The 19478-nt window shown below is 43.4% G+C and overlaps 1 protein-coding gene across 1 annotated transcript in view; it reads left to right on the plus strand.

Moving 5' to 3' along the window:
• LOC138411103 (NACHT, LRR and PYD domains-containing protein 5-like) overlaps positions 1 to 19478 on the plus strand; it is a 402447-nt gene that overhangs the window by 104932 nt on the left and 278037 nt on the right. The window lies entirely within an intron of this gene.

Genomic DNA, 19478 nt, shown 5'->3' on the forward strand with positions numbered 1-19478 from the left:
ATCTCATGTCTCTAAATTGTTCAAATACATCAGTAAAGATATATGACATTATTTTGTCATTTTAACTATGTTACTGCACCATTAGAGCATTATAGCATGTTGAAGTTCATCATTCCATTATTATCTCTGCTCTGCATCTGGAGCCAATGAGTCTGAGAGGAAGGAGGAGGAGCATGAGAGCAGGAGAGTGTCAGACTCCATTTTCACTTGGAGGAGCAGGAGAAGAAAAGTGAGCAGGTGAGTGTTCACACAACTTTATGAAAGTTTTACTGTCACACTCTCTCACCTGCTGTTAACATCCATCTGCTGATCACACGGCTCCAAATTTGTCAGTTCACACCTGGTGACAGACGTAGTTTCCATGTGATGGGATCACCAGAGACAGATGTGAACAGCAGGTGTGGAACAAAGTGTCTTCAAATGACTCATTAGCAGAGTTAACTCACAATTTCACTTTTTATCTTCATCACATCTGTTAATCAAGTGTTTAATACAGAATCATACATTACTGTGTGTGTGTGTGTGTGTGTGTGTGTGTGTGTGTGTGTTTCCTGAACAGACCTGTTTGTCCTGATTCCTGTGAGCTCAGTGTTTTTCCTCTCAGACTGAAGATGAGTGGTTATGAGGAGGAAGAGGACAGAGCAGAGTCTCCAGAGTTCAGCTGTGTGTCTCTGAAGAGTGACCGGTCCAAAGAACATCCTCCATTGTTCAGTAATGAACCTGGACCCTCACACACAAAGTAAGAGAATGTTTCTACTGTGAACTGATCTGAAGAGGATGTAGTTTCCTCTAGTGTGGCCCCTGCATTAGGACACAGCTTCATTGAAATTGGTGACTAATCTCTCAGAATCCCTCAAAGAGCTCAGACCTCCACCAAGGCCCAACACGCTCCTGATGAAACCACTTTGAAATTCACTACATACTCATTTTTATTTGGATCTGCACCAAATTTCACTCACTCATAAACATCAGTCCTCTGAACATCTGGTTCACAGAACACATCCTTCACCAAGTTTACTGGTGATCTGTTCAGTGGTTTTTATAATCCCACTAACGAACAAACCAACCAACACACAAACATACAGGGTGGAAACAAAACCTCCTTGACAGAAGTGATGACGACCTGTGACTGTGACATTTGACTTATCAGGACATGTCTTCACAGAGAGAGGAAGAGGAGGAGTCATGTTTCTGAGGAGGAGCAGTCGTCCCGCTGTGCTTCGTGTCAGGACGTCCTGAAGGATCCAGTCTCCACCAGCTGTGGACACTGGTTCTGCAGACAGTGCATCACCTCATACTGGGACCAGTCTGGTTCTTCAGGAGACTCCTCCTGTCCCCAGTGTGGACAAAGATCCAGAAGAGGAGCTGGAGCTCAGACAGCCGGTCAGAGCAGCACTGTACATGTGTCTGCTGATGTCTTCACTTCTGACAACAGCACATGTTTGATTTTGTTCCTTCATACAGCATCAACATTTCACTTGGTTATAAAAGCACAAAGTTCAAAAGCTTTGATTTTCTCTAGTTTTTCTGTATCTGATGAAAACAATCAGCAGATTCTCAGATTCTCTGTCTTTAGTCTCACATTGTTTCTTGTCTTTCAGCAGATCGGGGTCTGCAGGAGGTTTTAGACCAACATAAGATCAGTGTGAGGAGGAGATGTGAACATGTGACTGAAGGAACTGAGGAAACAGGAAGTAGAACCCTCCTCAACAGGATCTACAATGAGCTCTACATCACAGAGGGACAGAGTGAAGAGGTTAATACTCAACATGAGGTGAGGCAGCTTGAGACGGCTTCCAAGAGGAAGAGCCTCCACGACACTCCCATCAAGTGCCACGACATCTTTAAACACTTCACTGACCAGCAGAGCAGCATCAGAGTCGTCCTGACCAACGGCGTCGCTGGCGTTGGAAAAACCTTCTCGGTGCAGAAGTTCACTCTGGACTGGGCAGAGGGTTTAGAAAACCAAGATGTGGGTCTGCTGGTTGTGCTTTCGTTCAGGGAGCTGAACCTGGTGAAAGACGAGCAGCACAGTCTTCTCACGCTGCTCCGTGTTTTCCATCCAACATTACAGAAGCTCACGGCAGAGACGCTCGCTGTCTGTAAACCTTTGATCATCTTTGATGGCCTGGATGAAAGCAGACGTTCTCTGGACTTCAACCACAGGGAGGTCGTGTCTGAGGTCACACAGAGGTCATCAGTCAACGTGCTGCTGACAAACCTCATCCAGGGGAATCTGCTTCCCTCGGCTCTCGTCTGGATAACCTCCCGACCTGCGGCGGCCAATCAGATCCCTCCTACATGTGTTGACAGGGTGACAGAAGTACGAGGCTTCACTGACGCCCAGAAGGAGGAGTACTTCAGGAGGAGATTCAGTGATGAGGAGCTGAGCAGCAGAATCATCTCACACATCAAGACGTCCAGGAGCCTCCACATCATGTGTGAAATCCCAGTCTTCTGCTGGATCAGTGCTACAGTTCTGGAGCACATGTTGACCACAGACCAGAGAGGAGAGCTGCCCAAGACCCTGACGGACCTGTACTCACACTTCCTGCTGGTTCAGACAAAGAGGAAGAACAACAAGTACGGTGGAGGACATGAGACGAGTCCACAGCAGCTGACGGAGGCTGACAGGGACGTTCTTCTGAAGCTGGGGAGGCTGGCGCTTAAACATCTGGAGGAAGGAAACATCATGTTCTACCAAGAAGACCTGGAGCAGTGTGGTCTTAATGTCACAGAGGCCTCGGTGTACTCAGGAGTTTGTACTGAGATCTTCAGAAGAGAGTGTGTGATCTTCCAGAAATCAGTCTACTGCTTTGTTCATCTGAGCGTTCAGGAGTTTCTGGCTGCAGTCTACATGTTCCACTGTTACACCAAGAGGAACACAGAAGAACTCATCAACTTCTTGGGAACACATGGGAAAAGATGGGGTACCTTCTCCCTGGATGACCTCCTGAAGAGAACCATGGAGAAATCCCTCACCAGTAAAAATGGTCATCTGGATCTGTTTGTTCGCTTCCTTCACGGCCTCAGTCTGGAGTCCAACCAGAGAGTCTTAGGAGGCCTGCTGGGTCGGACAGAGAACAATCCAGAGATCATCCAAAGAGTCATCAACAACCTGAAGGAGATGCAGAGTGATGACATTTCTCCTGACAGAAGCATCAACATCTTCCACTGTCTGACTGAGATGAACGACCACTCAGTACATCAGCAGATCCAACAGTTCCTGACGTCAGAGAACAAATCAAAGGAGAAACTCTCTGGGATCCACTGCTCAGCTCTGGCCTACATGCTGCAGATGTCAGAGGAGGTTCTGGATGAGTTGGACCTGGAGAAGTTCAACACATCAAACCAGGGTCGACTGAGACTGATCCCAGCTGTGAGGAACTGCAGGAAGGCTCTGTGAGTCCAGACATGATCAATAACATGTTCAATCAGTGAACACATCCTCTGCCACTTTGTTAGTCTGAATGAACGCTTGTACCAGATCTGAAAGGATTCTCTTGAGGTGTTTTTAAGATAAAATGTTCATGAGGCAAAAAGAGGATTTACCAGGGTGAGGGTCACATGATCACGTGTTGTATGAATGTTGTGTTTCCTGATTTTATTCTCACAGATTTGATATTTTCTTTAATTACAGACTCGTTGGTTGTGGATTCTCAGAGACTCACTATGAAGTTGTGGCTTCAGCTCTGAAGTCAGACCCCTCACATCTGAGAGAACTGGATCTGAGCCTCAACAACCTGCAGGACTCAGGAGTGAAGCTGCTGTGTGCTGGACTGGAGAGTCCAAACTGTCGACTGGAGACTCTGAGGTCAGGTCCTTAAATCCCTGAATGTTCACTTTTCCAACGTTCCTTATTATTTGGTCATTATCTATTTAAATTGAATTGTCTCAGTTCTGCTCTGCTCACTGTCCCTCAGTCGTCTGTCCCTCACCCAGCCTATCAGTCACGTCCACCTCATCAGCCCAACTCCATTCACCTGCACACACCTGCTCCTGATCACTAGTGTCAGTGAATAACATGTGGACTGAGGCCGAGCACTCGTCCTCCTCAGGTTCTCAACAATAAGACACGTTCTTATTGAAGCACGTTGGACAGTTGATGAGTATAGAACCAAACAGGAAGTGACTGTCAGGAGCCATCTCTACTTTTAACAGTGTTTAATGACACAAACCTACTCAGTGACCAAACACACAGAGAAGAAGGTGATGAATGAAACAATGGTCCAACATGTCTGATGTGATATTTATCTTCAGGTCACAGACTGGACTGAGGTCAGCAGCATGTTGAGAGTCTGTGTTGACATGATGACGATCCACAATAACAGGAGGACACATTCAAATAATCACATTTCTTTATCCAGGTTGGAGGAGTGCAGTCTGTCAGAGATCAGCTGTTCTTCTCTGGCTTCAGCTCTGAGGTCAAACCCCTCTCATCTGAGAGAACTGGATCTGAGCTACAACGAGCTGCAGGACTCAGGAGTGAAGGAGCTGTGTGGTCTTCTACAGAGTCCAACCTGTCCACTGGAGACTCTGAAGTCAGTTCACTGACTGACTTTCTTAGATCTCATATCTATAATACAACATTTATACACGATTTATCTCATTTAATTCTAATTTAACATAATTCCTCTTCATTCATAACTTGAATTCATGAATTAATTTGACATTTCAAATATCCAGCTACTTGTTAAAACTCATCTGTGTTTAGTTCTGGATTTCCTAAACTGATCTGCAGGACAGAGACCGGGTCCAAATAATATATTGTTACTGAATCAGGACTCGTCTTTAGTCCAACATGTCTGATTTCATATTTATCTTCCATGTTATGAGTCTGTGCTGACATGAATATTTGTATGTTATTTTCACACATGAACTCAGTTTAATTTACAGTTAAGTTTTATTCTTTATCCAGGTTAGAGGACTGCAGTCTGTCAGAGATCATCTGTTCTTCTCTGGCTTCAGCTCTGAGGTCAAACCCCTCTCATCTGAGAGAACTGGATCTGAGCTTCAACAAGCTGCAGGACTCAGGAGTGAAGGAGCTGTGTGGTCTTCTACAGAGTCCAACCTGTCCACTGGAGACTCTGAGGTCAGACATCATGTTTTAATGTCAAAGGTTCAGTGTGTAGAATTTAGTGACATCTAGTGGTGAAGTGTCATGTTGCAGCTGAATTCCCCCCCATGAAAGAGAAGCTGTGGTCGTCATAGAAACTCAAAAGGTTCAGTTTGTCCAGTTTCGGCTACTGTAAAAAAAACATGGCTGCCTCCGCAGAGAGGACCCACTCTAAAATATAAAGAATGTAAATATAAAGTACTTGAATGTTAAGTATTTAAATATAAAGTACTTGAATGTTAAGTATTTAAATATAAAGTATGTAAATATAAAATATTTCAATCTAAAGTATTTCTGGATTATTTTCTCTTCAGTTTCTAACAATAGAATCTTACACACTGGAGCTTTAAGGTCAAAGCTCAGAACATGTGTTCCTAACAGTGAACACTGATACTGAGCTGAGAGATGTTTGTAGAATGAGCGGTGAGGACCGAGTCAGGCTCAATGTGACTGAACTTTTACTGACAGATAAACAATCCAACGCTGGACAATGTGTACATGTGATGTTTCTGTGGAAGCTAACCAGGATCTGTCCTGGTGGTCCTGTGGACCGACCACATGACAGCGTGCTGCGTTCGTGTTCTGGGACTGGGCTCATTTCAAACATGAAATCATGAAATGCTGACATGAATATTTGTTATTTTCACACATGAACTCAGTTTAATTAACAGTTAAGTTTTATTCTTTATTCAGGTTGAAGAGCTGCAGACTGTCTGAGATCAGCTGTTCTTCTCTGGCTTCAGCTCTGAGGTCAAACCCCTCTCATCTGAGGGAACTGGATCTGGACTACAACAACCTGCAGGACTCAGGAGTGAAGGAGCTGCTTGATCTACAGCAGAGTTCAGACTGTCGACTGGAGACTCTGAGGTCAGTAGATGGTTGGAGTCAGTCCACGCTGCTTTCATCAGTATTTTACTAAACACAGTCAGTATCACAGTACAGATCCAGGGTCTGTACTATGAAGCAGGATTTGTGGTTATCAGGTTAACTTCAGAGACAGAGTGTGTCCTCAGAGAGTCCTCACTTTGTTCTCTCACTTCATCAGTGAAGAACTGATCAGTTGGCTCTTTGTCACAGCTCTGAGATCAGTGTGACTGAAGCCTGCACCTCAGAGAAGCATCATCACCATGGTAACCATGAGCTGTCTCTACAGAGCAGAAGCTCTGCTGAGGTCCATCTGTCTCATCTGTCCACTGACAGTTTGTCAGAAGCACATGTTCATCAACACACAGTGAAACATGTCTTCACCTGTAACAGCAGGAAATCCACCTCTCAAGTGTCCACTCTGCACTTTCACAAGCAGAGGAAACACACGTGACGGTCAAAGTGTGTGCAGCTCTTAGCGTGTTCATTCCAACACGTGAACATGAAGCAGAGAGGAAGCTGCTCCACCCCTGAACAGGACTGAAGTCCCTGCTGCTCTTTATACTGGATGTGCTGCATCACTGACTCACAGCTGATGAAGTGAGTCTCTGTCAACACTGATGTCTTCTTCTCTCAACAGATGGAGGACCTGGCCTTTGTTAAGATCAGCCTCCGTCCATGTGAGGACGGAGGCTGAGCTGTGTCCTGATGATCCAGAGGCTGAAGCAGCAGCAGCTTGTGTGTAGAGCGGCTCTGACTGGGCCTTGTTGCTGGGAGGCAGAGTGGAGACAGAGCTCCAGAGGAATCAGAGGAGGTGAGCTGCTCTGAGATCAGCTGTCACACAGTGTCCAGTCCACCGTCCTCCCTGTGTGTTCCTGTGTGACACAGCATCATCAGTGGATCTGCTGCTGCTCTGTCCTTTGACACAGAAAAGTCAAAGTTGTAAATATTTCCAAGTTATGTGCAGAAAAATATGCAGATTTAATGCAAATGTAACTTTCAAATGTAGAAAGTGAGATTCTATCTACTGGTGGGGACATGAAGCTGTGAGCAGTCGCTGTTATAAATAAATAACTGCTGAGTTCAGACGAGCGTCTTATATTTTAAATCTATTTGTACAAATGTACATGAAATAAAAGGAAATGAGGGAATATCCCTTAAAGATCCAGTGTGTAAGATTTAGGTGAAATGGAACTATTGGCAGAAATTTAATGGAGAATAATCCTCATGATGTTTTCACTGGTTCATTTCATCCAAATTTTATGAATTGTTGTTTTCTTTACCCCAGAAAAGACCTTTTATATTTAAATACTTTATATTCAAATACTTTATATTCAAATACTTTATATTCAAATACTTTATATTCAAATACTTAATATATTTACATGGAGGGGATCCTCTCTATGGAGGCCGCCATGTTTTTAACAGACTGGACAAACTAAAACCTTTTGGGTTTTAATAACTGAAGCTACCACAGTTTCTTTTTCATGTTTAGAAGGAGAGGGGGAGGGGAGGGCTGTTCAGCTGCAACAGGACACTTCAACACTAGATGTCACTAAATTCTACACACTGAACCTTCGAAGTGACATTTTTCACGTCCAGGACATGATGTCATCACTTGGAACTGTCGTATGTCAACATGTTGTGTAAACTCCGACAGGACGCTCTAATGTTTTATCAATGATTATTGATTATTCTGAGTATGATCTTATTCAGGTTAAGTTGATCAGAACATACAGTTTATACGTCAGTGTCTTCTTCAGATTATTGTCTTAATGTGACATGTAGTCAAATAAATATATAATTAATAAATACATTCGTCTATGTTTTGTGTCATTGATTGTTGAGAGGCAGCTTCCACTGATGCCACACTCTCAGAGAGCGACTACTGCTGTTTCTGACTTATTCAGGGAGATGTGGACTAGTTTGTGAACGTTTACTTACTCATATTGATCCGGGGCATGGATGGTTGAGACGCTGCGTACAGTTATGGTGTCATCCCTTCAAATCTGTTTTATGGTTTTCTGCTTCTGTCCTTATATGTACTGTATTTTAATAAGGCCGAATTCCCAAGTCCATATTTTTATGGGTCCATGCGATGTTAATTCTTTTATTTTTGTTTACTGATAATTTACAAGATGTGCCACACTACACACTCCTAACAGCGCTGCACAACAAATGAGTGATTGGGCTTCCCACACTAGGTTTCCCTAAAGATCAAGGAGAACAAAGTCATTTCTCTTAAGTATGGTGTACTCATATTGCTTAGTAATTGTGTTTTTTGAACTGCATTCAAATATTAAGTGATATAACTGTTGTATACGTGTCGGCTATATTACATGTTCTGCTGTCGAAAACCTTTTGAGGACATCATTATTACTTTGCATTGTAACAATGTGCAACAAGTGACACGTGCTCACTTCACTGCATTCCCATCTGTACATTCCAGTATTTCCATATGTATATTTATGTAGCCTATTGTACACATCTTTATCTGATTTAATATCTGCTCTTTTTCTGCAGATATGCAAATCATGTATTGTTAGTTTCCATTAATCTGCAAACGTAGTAGAAAATGTCTTTCCTTCACTTGTCTTTAGTCTTGCAGCTTTAGGTCTCGCGGTAGAGTCAATTTCAAGGTGTGTTAGCCTCTAGTGTACGTTCCGATCCACACAACAGTCTCGGGGCAAATCATTTCAAGACTGCCAACATGATGTAACCAGTTTCTGTGTAATGACTTTTATCCAGGCATCATAGATGTTGATAGAGAGTTGAGCTGTTGTTAGAACGATGTACAACAATCTGGTACACAAGAACGTGGTAGGACGTGGCAGTGATGTCAATGGAATAGATGCTTAATGACTGGAACTGGAACCCTGCTCTCTTTTCAATGAGTTACGTAAAAAGACTCAGATTTGCTCTGACTTTACTCCTCTGTCTGAAATGATGATGGTGAGAAGCTGTTATTAATGCATCATTAGCTAATTAATGTTCGAATTTTTCATTTTAGAGTCACAAAGTCAGGTTTGTTCTCTAGAAGTCTCTGGAGCACTAACCTGACGTGCTGCCGATGTTCTTGCTGACTTCAGGAGAAAATGAGGATGTCATCTAGATACACAAACACAGATCGGTTCAGCATGTCTTTGAGCACATCTTTAACTAAGGTTTGGAAGGCGGCGGGAGCATTGGTGAGGCTAAGCGGCATCACCCGGTACTCAAATGGCACAAGGGGGTTGTTGAAAGCCGTCTTCCACTCGTCTAATTTAGAGAAGTTGTTAGCCTCATGAACGGGATCAAAGCTGATTCTATCAGGGGCAGTGGATACTTGTTTTTAACTGTACTATTATTGAGAGCATGAAAGTCTATACAGGCTCGCAGGGAGCCATCTTTCTTTTTAACAAAAAAGAATCCAGCTCCTACAGGGGATGAAGATGGTTGATGAGTCCCCCAGACAGCGTTTCCTGAATGTATTGTTCCACAGTCTCTTTGTCAGGTTTTGACAGGTTGAACATTCTGCTGGAGGGAAGCGTGTGGAGGTTGATGGTGCAATCGTAAGGTCGGTGAGGGGGTAATGAAAGGGCCTTGTCTTATTTTCTGAAAAACCTCCCCAAGGTCGTGATAAACTGAGGGACCAAGGGATAGGTCAGGAGTTTTAGAAACAGGTGAGTGAATGGAACCTGAAGAAGGCCTGGCCGCTCTGAGACAGTGTAAGTGACAATGTACGCTCCAACCTACTACACTGTCTCCAGACAATGTGGGCATTGTGGAGTTGCAGCCAGGGTTGACCCAGAAACAAGGGTGAGTGAGGAGAAGATATGACCAGAAATTGGATGGACTCTTGGTGGTTGGAGGTGAGCAGGGTAATAGGGGTGGTTTGGTGGATAATTCGAGCCAGGTGTCATCTAAGGCATTAACCTCTATGGGTTCAGGAAGAGGACTGAGAGGGATGTTGCTCTGAGAAACTAGAGTCCATGAAGTTCTCATCAGCTCCAGAACCCACCAGGGCCTAGAGAGGGAGACAGAGAGAATTAATACTGATCTTAGCATCTACCAGAGAAGTTTGGGATGAGTTACGGTTGATGGAGGAGCTCGTCTGGCTCAACAGGGTCCCTCCTCTGCCTGATGAGCCTAATCTTTTGGCCGATTTGGACACTGGACAAGGGTGTGGCCTGGCTGGTCGCAGTACTGGCAGAGCCTCTCTCTGAATCTCCTCCATCTCTTTCTGTCTTGCCTACCAACCGCTCCTGGAGGAGGAGGTACTGCTCCTGCTCTCCCAGCCAGGGAGACTTCCTCCCCACCCAAGCTCTCCAACTTCCAGCAGGCCTGCCTGGAGCAGACTGCTAAAACCTTCCAAAGGCAGCGACGCGAGAGAACTTCAGCAGAATTGGCCACGACGCAAGGTCTGACCACAGACGCACAACAGGAGCCACAAACCAACAGGACCACTTCACTGGACTTCAAACAGCACATCCAAAAAGGACCTTCCCCCCTTTTTCATGGACGGGTAACACAACTGGGCTTTATTATTACGCTAGGCTACGCAAAGGATTGTTATTTATTCAGTTATTCATCAGAGTTCCAGATTTGTAGTCAGTAATTCCATGAGACTCATTCAATATATTTGCTGTTGTAACCCCATGAAAAATACAGTTGGGTTTATTGCGTGTGTTTTCTTGCTGGATTCATGTTCATTCATCTTCATGTGTGAGTTCATGAAGAGAGCTGTGTTTGTGACTGTAGTTGCTTTGAGTAGCCACCAGGGGGCGCTTCGTGCGTAGTCAATACGGGATATTCAGTGAGTTAGAATGCTGAGGATGAGTTGTCCATGGAATTGTTCACGTGACGACCGTAATTCTTGCTGCGTCATGTTTGGACGCCATGTGCAAGGTTGATGATCGTCCGCTGAGGCTGATGACGTGTGAACTGACAGGGTTTCATGTTTGAACGTGAACTCTGCGTGAACTTGAGTTTGAGATGGTTGAAACATGAGCATTGATACCGATGAGAGATCATCGTCTGTGCAACGTGGTTCATGAAACACTGGGAAAGACTCACATGAACGGTGACTTGAGGTTTATGTCTCATGATACAGTTGTTTCTAGGTTGCGTTGGAGTTGGACAGAGACAAGAAATATAATTCTGTACAGAAAGTGATGGAGAACTTTATATTCTGCTCTGCACATTGTTTTCTGCTGGATGGACATTATTCGGACAGTGTGGATATTGACCAGGAGCTCCACACACACACACACACACACACACACACACACACACACACTCCATAGACTTTGACATGGACTCTAACTGACTTTGGACTGAACTTTATTGAACTTTGAACTTTGCTATCAGAACAGCTAGAAGCTGGAAAGGACACTTTATTTCGGTTTGTTATTTTCTTGTTTATTCGGAGGATTTTGAATCCGAATGGATTTCACTCTGAGTTGTTTGTGTAAATAAATATTTGTGTTAACTTTGCACATTAGCCTTCCCTCGCTCCTTGAGTTGAACCAGGGTACGGTATTTATCTACCTGTCTAACTTACTGGGTCATACACTCCAGGTTACACTGTCTTTTCCCTTCCTTTGACGGACGGTGCCCCGATTTATCTTTTATCAATTCAAGTTATTATTTAATATTTTTAATATTCATATTTGATATGTTTCTGATAGCCACATTTATTGAATGGCCAAAAGCACAACATTGAATGGTGCCACGTTTAATATAGTATAATCACAACAGTAGTAATAGTAGGGATAATCAGAAAATAGACTCTGGTAAAAGCAATAAATAAGTAAACATGCAATATAAGAGCAAGGAGGTATAAAATATAAATAGAATAGAAATTATATTTACAATTGAAACAGAATATATACAGTGGAATGCACATCAGCCATTGAATTCCACTGATAGGAGAGAGAATTAAATAGATAATAAATATTGTGAAAAATCATATAAAGACAGAAAGTCTCCAATCTTTCCTTTCAACACTTTTTAATTGATGTGTGAATCATTGATTCCACCATTCCGCCTTTAAATACGGAGCAGAAGTCATGAGGGCGCCTCCCTGTGGACAGATGGATGCACAGCAGCTGGTCCAGTAGCAGCTCTGTCTCCAAACAGCTGATCAGACTCTTCTCTCCTGTGAACATCCGGTGAGTCCAACAGTCTCTTGACTTCTTGTTCTTCTAGACATTTGTTTGACAAGATGTTTCACTGGTGGAGGAAAAGCTTGTGTTTGTGTTTGTATAGTTTTGTGTGTTAAAGAGGGTTCACTCTGCTCAAAGTCTGAGAAATAGAATGATTTGAACTGATCAGTGTGTTTGTTGTTTATCCCTGAAAGTGTTGTTGTCTTGTTTCTTAGTTGATCTCTGGACTCTTTATTGTGTCATTCAGACTTTGTCTTTTCTCATTATTTGATATTGTAATTCTGTGTTCACAGACAGAAATGTTTGTATTTGTGTTTGTGGAAAAAGTGGGTGGATGAAACCAGGACTGCTCCTGTAATGAATGTAGAGCTCTGCTCATTTTTACAAGTTGATCTGTGGAACTACACGTGCAGCTCATAGAATGTGAATATGTTTTAGGATCTGTTGGTTTCTATACTTTTCCTCACTTTGTTGAACACCCAGAAAAGTTCTATTTGCTCCACGATGTGCTGTGTGCATCACAGGTAAGTTATGGTTTGTGATTATGGGAAAAAAAGTCAAATATATGAAGTCAATAAAAGTGAATCTGTGAAGGCATTGAATGTATGTTTTGCTGTGGCACAAATAAAAGTCATATTCTTTGAATGGTATTTTTATATCTGTTTGCATTTCTGTGGAGCTGTGGACAAGACAGCAGGAGACAACAGGCCAGATTAGCAGGCCTCCCCCAAATCTAAAAATGATCATATTACATTCTTGCCACCACCAGGTTGTTTCCTAATCAGGTTTTGTCACTTCACTTAAACCTTCCCTCCCCCAACCAGTTGACTCTTATGATGCTTGACCTGACTCCAACCCTGACTAACCTGAACCAGGTATCCTGGCCTACTCTCCAACCTCGGACTCTGATTTACAGTTTGATATTCACCCTGGGAGGAGGCCCTTCCTGACTGGTAGAACACAGGGCAAGAAGTTCTCAATGCATTCACGTCCTTTACCAGCAGATGTCAATGTTTGACTTGTTTCCCGCTTTGCTCAATGCGAGGACACTGCACAGGTTTCTAGTTTGGACTCCAACAAAGAGTCTGCAGAGTCTGCAGTCACTGAGCATGTTGTTTATGTCTTGTTGGACTATTTGAGACACGTGTAGCTGTGATCATAACGATGGAAAGTAAACAGTGGTACTTTATCACACAACACCATCTTAAAAGTAGCTTTAAAGTGACGAAAAGCTTCTGCATTCTATATTTTGATGTCTTATCTCATGTCTCTAAATTGTTTAAATACATCAGTAAAGATATATGACATTATTTTGTCATTTTAACTATGTTACTGCACCATTAGAGCATTATAGCATGTTGAAGTTCATCATTCCATTATTATCTCTGCTCTGCATCATTGGCTCTATGCTGTGTAAGATGGTGTTTCAATGTTTGCTGTATTGGACAGCATCTGCATTTAGAACCTGAGGTCTTGTCCAACATTTCCACTGGTCCCTGAGGTGTGTGTGTGTGTGTGTGTGGACAAAGTCATTAACTTGGCAGTTTCATTGTTACACCAATGACAAGGTGGAGCAACAAGAAACAGCCTGTCTTCGTCTTAGCGGGTGTTGTTGTCAAAGATTCACAGCTTAATGAGAGTGGTGCGAGGCATCGGATGAGCAGCCCCACTGCTGTCCATCACCTGGTCTGCCCTCCACCTCTCCTATACCTCCGCTCTGTTCAGCAGCAATTATTCAGAGTCCATGAACATGACAGAGAGACTGATGAAACCATTTAGACTTCAGAGTGACCAACACCTGAGAGGAACGTTTCTATCTAAACACATGAGGAGAAAAAGCGTTGTGCACTGTAATTAAGGACATTGAAGTCGTTCAGTTTGTGTGATTTCTACCATTGTGTTCAGACTCAATATATCTACATTTGTACGACTTAACTGTAAGGCCCAAAGTATATCATTTAAAGACTGAAGAAAATAAAGACTTGTTGCGTATGTACAGGACCACATCTACCACTTCTGACACCAAGTTCATGTGCATCAGCAAACTGAGGATAAAACATTTGTCATCTACATTTGCATGTGAACTATACAAACTATTATTCTTTTATTTTGTAAATTCTAGACTCATTTAGAATTTTGTGTCTTTTACAGGTTCGGACAAAAAAGATGATAAATTCAATCAGCAGATTTTTTTTGTGTTTCTCCACCAGAATATCCCGAGTAGTGTCCTTAAAGGTTATATGGATAAAATAGAACTAGAAAATAGTATAAGTGAGAATATTTAGACTAGTTATTTTCACAAGTCTTGGTTTTGATGAATCAGAAAAGGTTGACAGCCACTTCTAACTTATAAAAGACTCCTGGTTGAAATCGTGAAAGACACAATGTTAAAGTCAGTTAAAACACTAAGACTCTACAGAAACTCGGGATCAAGGCGATGGTTGGAACTGAGGTGACGTTCGATGTCTCTCCAGCAGAATTTAGTTCCTGGAAGAGAGAGGAAGTCTTTGAAACTGATGAAATATTAACATTTAACTGTCAAATCAATAAATGCACTCAAGGAGTTCACAAAACTTCAGGCATTGTAAAATCCAGACTGCAGCTCTGCAACACATATTGAAAAAGGCAAAATGACTGGTGGGCAGAGCAGGTTCATCTATTTTTTTAACTTCTGTAAGGCTACCGACAACATTTATTTTAATTATTAACATGTTTATTACTTTATTAGAGGTAAATCTAAATATTCTTATCTAAACTCTTTAAGGACGGATAAGAAATGAACTGATGTTCGTGCCAAATGTTTTTTTTTCCCCACAACAATAAAATCATAATTATCTCAGTGAAAGTTAAAATCCTTCTACCTTTACATCACCAAACATTTAAAACCTAATTCAGTTCAGAATGAGAAACTTTCCCTCTTCACATTAATGCAAAAACAGCCTCTGATGTAACAAACAACAATGTTTTGAATGTAAGTGACATAAATGATCACCTGTGTGGTTTGACTGTTGCTGTGAGCTCATGGCGAGTGTTTGGACGTTGCTCAGTGACTCACACATTGAGATAAGATGAGAGGAGCAGAGTCCGTTCACTTTAGTTTCTGTTTCCTCCTCCACTCTGAGCTGCTCTCACTGTCACTAATAAACTCTCATCACTAGTGATCAGGACCTGATCAGTTCATGAAGTGACTCAGTGTCTGTTTGAGTCCAGAGTTTATGAGGCTCATTTAAACATCATGAAAAATGACCAGTCAACATTTTACAGCTCAGTAACATGAGACGCTCACAGTCAGGACTCAGTGTGAAAGTGAAGATCTGGATTCATGATCCTTCATCAATTATTAAATAAATATATGATCTAATAAAACATGAACTGTGAACATGAACCAGTTCATCTTCATGGAACTGGACTTTGAACTGCTTCAACACGGAGGAGGAGCAGGAGAGCAGGAGAGTGTCAGACTCCATTTTCACTTGGAGGAGCAGGAGAAGAAAAGTGAGCAGGTGAGTGTTCACACAACTTTCTGAAAGTTTTACTGTCACACTCTCTCACCTGCTGTTAACATCCATCTGCTGATCACACGGCTCCAAGTTTGTCAGTTCACACCTGGTGACAGACGTAGTTTCCATGTGATGGGATCACCAGAGACAGATGTGAACAGCAGGTGTGGAACAAAGTGTCTTCAAATGACTCATTAGCAGAGTTAACTCACAATTTCACTTTTTATCTTCATCACATCTGTTAATCAAGTGTTTAATACAGAATCATACATTACTGTGTGTGTGTGTGTGTGTGTGTGTGTGTGTTTCTTGAACAGACCTGTTTGTCCTGATTCCTGTGAGCTCAGTGTCTTTCCTCTCAGACTGAAGATGAGTGGTTATGAGGAGGAAGAGGACAGAGCAGAGTCTCCAGAGTTCAGCTGTGTGTCTCTGAAGAGTGACCGGTCCAAAGATATTCCTCCTGTAACCTTCAGTAATGAACCTGGACCCTCACACACAGAGTAAGAGACCTGCTACAAACATGTGAACCTCCAAACTGAATCCTCAGAGAATGAATCAGAGAATGAATCAGTGAATGATGAGTTCTGAATAAAAACATGTTTGTGTTTGCAGAGGTGAGGACCAAAGACTGAGAGCAGAGTCTCCAGAGTTCAGCTGTGTGTCTCTGAAGAGTGACCGGTCCAAACATCTTTCTCTAAACTTCAGTAATGAACCTGGACCCTCACACACAAAGTAAGAGACTGTTTCTACTGTGAACTGATCTGAAGAGGATGTAGTTTCCTCTAGTGTGGCCCCTGCATTAGGACACAGCTTCATTGAAATTGGTGACTAATCTCTCAGAATCCCTCAAAGAGCTCAGACCTCCACCAAGGCCCAACACGCTCCTGATGAAACCACTTTGAAATTCACTACATACTCATTTTTATTTGGATCTGCACCAAATTTCACTCACTCATAAACATCAGTCCTCTGAACATCTGGTTCACAGAACACATCCTTCACCAAGTTTACTGGTGATCTGTTCAGTGGTTTTTATAATCCCACTAACGAACCAACCAACCAACACACAAAAATACAGGGTGGAAACAAAACCTCCTTGACAGAAGTGATGACGACCTGTGACTGTGACATTTGACTTATCAGGACATGTCTTCACAGAGAGAGGAGGAGGAGTCATGTTTCTGAGGAGGAGCAGTCGTCCCGCTGTGCTTCGTGTCAGGACGTCCTGAAGGATCCAGTCTCCACCAGCTGTGGACACTGGTTCTGCAGACAGTGCATCACCTCATACTGGGACCAGTCTGGTTCTTCAGGAGACTCCTCCTGTCCCCAGTGTGGACAAAGATCCAGAAGAGGAGCTGGAGCTCAGACAGCCGGTCAGAGCAGCACTGTACATGTGTCTGCTGATGTCTTCACTTCTGACAACAGCACATGTTTGATTTTGTTCCTTCATACAGCATCAACATTTCACTTGGTTATAAAAGCACAAAGTTCAAAAGCTTTGATTTTCTCTAGTTTTTCTGTATCTGATGAAAACAATCAGCAGATTCTCAGATTCTCTGTCTTTAGTCTCACATTGTTTCTTGTCTTTCAGCAGATCGGGGTCTGCAGGAGGTTTTAGACCAACATAAGATCAGTCTGAGGAGGAGATGTGAACATGTGACTGAAGGAACTGAGGAAACAGGAAGTAGAACCCTCCTCAACAGGATCTACACTGAGCTCTACATCACAGAGGGACAGAGTGAAGAGGTTAATACTCAACATGAGGTGAGGCAGCTTGAGACGGCTTCCAAGAGGAAGAGCCTCCACGACACTCCCATCAAGTGCCACGACATCTTTAAAGCCTTCACTGACCAGCAGAGCAGCATCAGAGTCGTCCTGACCAACGGCGTCGCTGGCGTTGGAAAAACCTTCTCGGTGCAGAAGTTCACTCTGGACTGGGCAGAGGGTTTAGAAAACCAAGATGTGGGTCTGCTGGTTGTGCTTTCGTTCAGGGAGCTGAACCTGGTGAAAGACGAGCAGCACAGTCTTCTCACGCTGCTCCGTGTTTTCCATCCAACATTACAGAAGCTCACGGCAGAGACGCTCGCTGTCTGTAAACCTTTGATCATCTTTGACGGCCTGGATGAAAGCAGACTTTCTCTGGACTTCAACCACAGGGAGGTCGTGTCTGAGGTCACACAGAGGTCATCATTCAACGTGCTGCTGACAAACCTCATCCAGGGGAATCTGCTTCCCTCGGCTCTCGTCTGGATAACCTCCAGACCTGCGGCGGCCAATCAGATCCCTGCTAAATGTGTTGACAGGGTGACAGAAGTACGAGGCTTCACTGACGCCCAGAAGGAGGAGTACTTCAGGAGGAGATTCAGTGATGAGGAGCTGAGCAGCAGAATCATCTCACACATCAAGACGTCCAGGAGCCTCCACATCATGTGTCAAATCCCAGTCTTCTGCTGGATCAGTGCTACAGTTCTGGAGCACATGTTGACCACAGACCAGAGAGGAGAGCTGCCCAAGACCCTGACTGACCTGTACTCACACTTCCTGCTGGTTCAGACAAAGAGGAAGAACAACAAGTACGGTGGAGGACATGAGACGAGTCCACAGCAGCTGATGGAGGCTGACAGGGACGTTCTTCTGAAGCTGGGGAGGCTGGCACTTAAACATCTGGAGGAAGGAAACATCATGTTCTACCAAGAAGACCTGGAGCAGTGTGGTCTTAATGTCACAGAGGCCTCGGTGTACTCAGGAGTTTGTACTGAGATCTTCAGAAGAGAGTGTGTGATCTTCCAGAAATCAGTCTACTGCTTTGTTCATCTGAGCGTTCAGGAGTTTCTGGCTGCAGTCTACATGTTCCACTGTTACACCAAGAGGAACAGAGAAGAACTCAAGAACTTCTTGGGAACATATGGGAACACATGGGGTGCCTTCTCCATGGAGGACCTCCTGAAGAGAACCATGAAGAAATCCCTCACCAGTAAAAATGGTCATCTGGATCTGTTTGTTCGCTTCCTTCACGGCCTCAGTCTGGAGTCCAACCAGAGAGTCTTAGGAGGCCTGCTGGGCCGAACAGAGAACAATCCAAACATCATCCAGAGAGTCTTAGGAGGCCTGCTGGGTCGAACAGAGAACAATCCAAAGATCATCCAGAGAATCATCAACAACCTGAAGGAGATGCAGAGTGATAACATTTCTCCTGACAGAAGCATCAACATCTTCCACTGTCTGACTGAGATGAACGACCACTCAGTACATCAGCAGATGCAACAGTTCCTGACGTCAGAGAACAAATCGAAGAAGAAACTCTCTGAGATCCACTGCTCAGCTCTGGCCTACATGCTGCAGATGTCAGAGGAGGTTCTGGATGAGTTGGACCTGGAGAATTTCAACACATCAAACCAGGGTCGACTGAGACTGATCCCAGCTGTGAGGAACTGCAGGAAGGCTCTGTGAGTCCAGACATGATCAATAACATGTTGAATCAGTGAACACATCCTCTGCCACTTTGTTAGTCTGAATGAAGCTTGTACCAGATCTGAAAGGATTCTCTTGAGGTGCTTTTAAGATAAAATGTTCATGAGGCAAAAACAGGATTTACCAGGGTGAGGGTCACATGATCACGTGTTGTATGAATGTTGTGTTTACTGATTTTATTCTCACAGATTTGATATTTTCTTTAATTACAGACTCGGTGGTTGTAAACTCTCAGAGACTCACTGTGAAGTCTTGGCTTCAGCTCTGAAGTCAGACCCCTCACATCTGAGAGAACTGGTTCTGAGTAGAAACATCCTGAAGGACTCAGGAGTGAAGCTGCTGTGTGCTGGACTGGAGAGTCCAAACTGTCCACTGGAGACT

The sequence above is a fragment of the Paralichthys olivaceus genome, chromosome 1, assembly GCF_024713975.1.
Source record: "Paralichthys olivaceus isolate ysfri-2021 chromosome 1, ASM2471397v2, whole genome shotgun sequence".
In the NCBI taxonomy this organism is placed as follows: Eukaryota; Metazoa; Chordata; class Actinopteri; order Pleuronectiformes; family Paralichthyidae; genus Paralichthys; species Paralichthys olivaceus.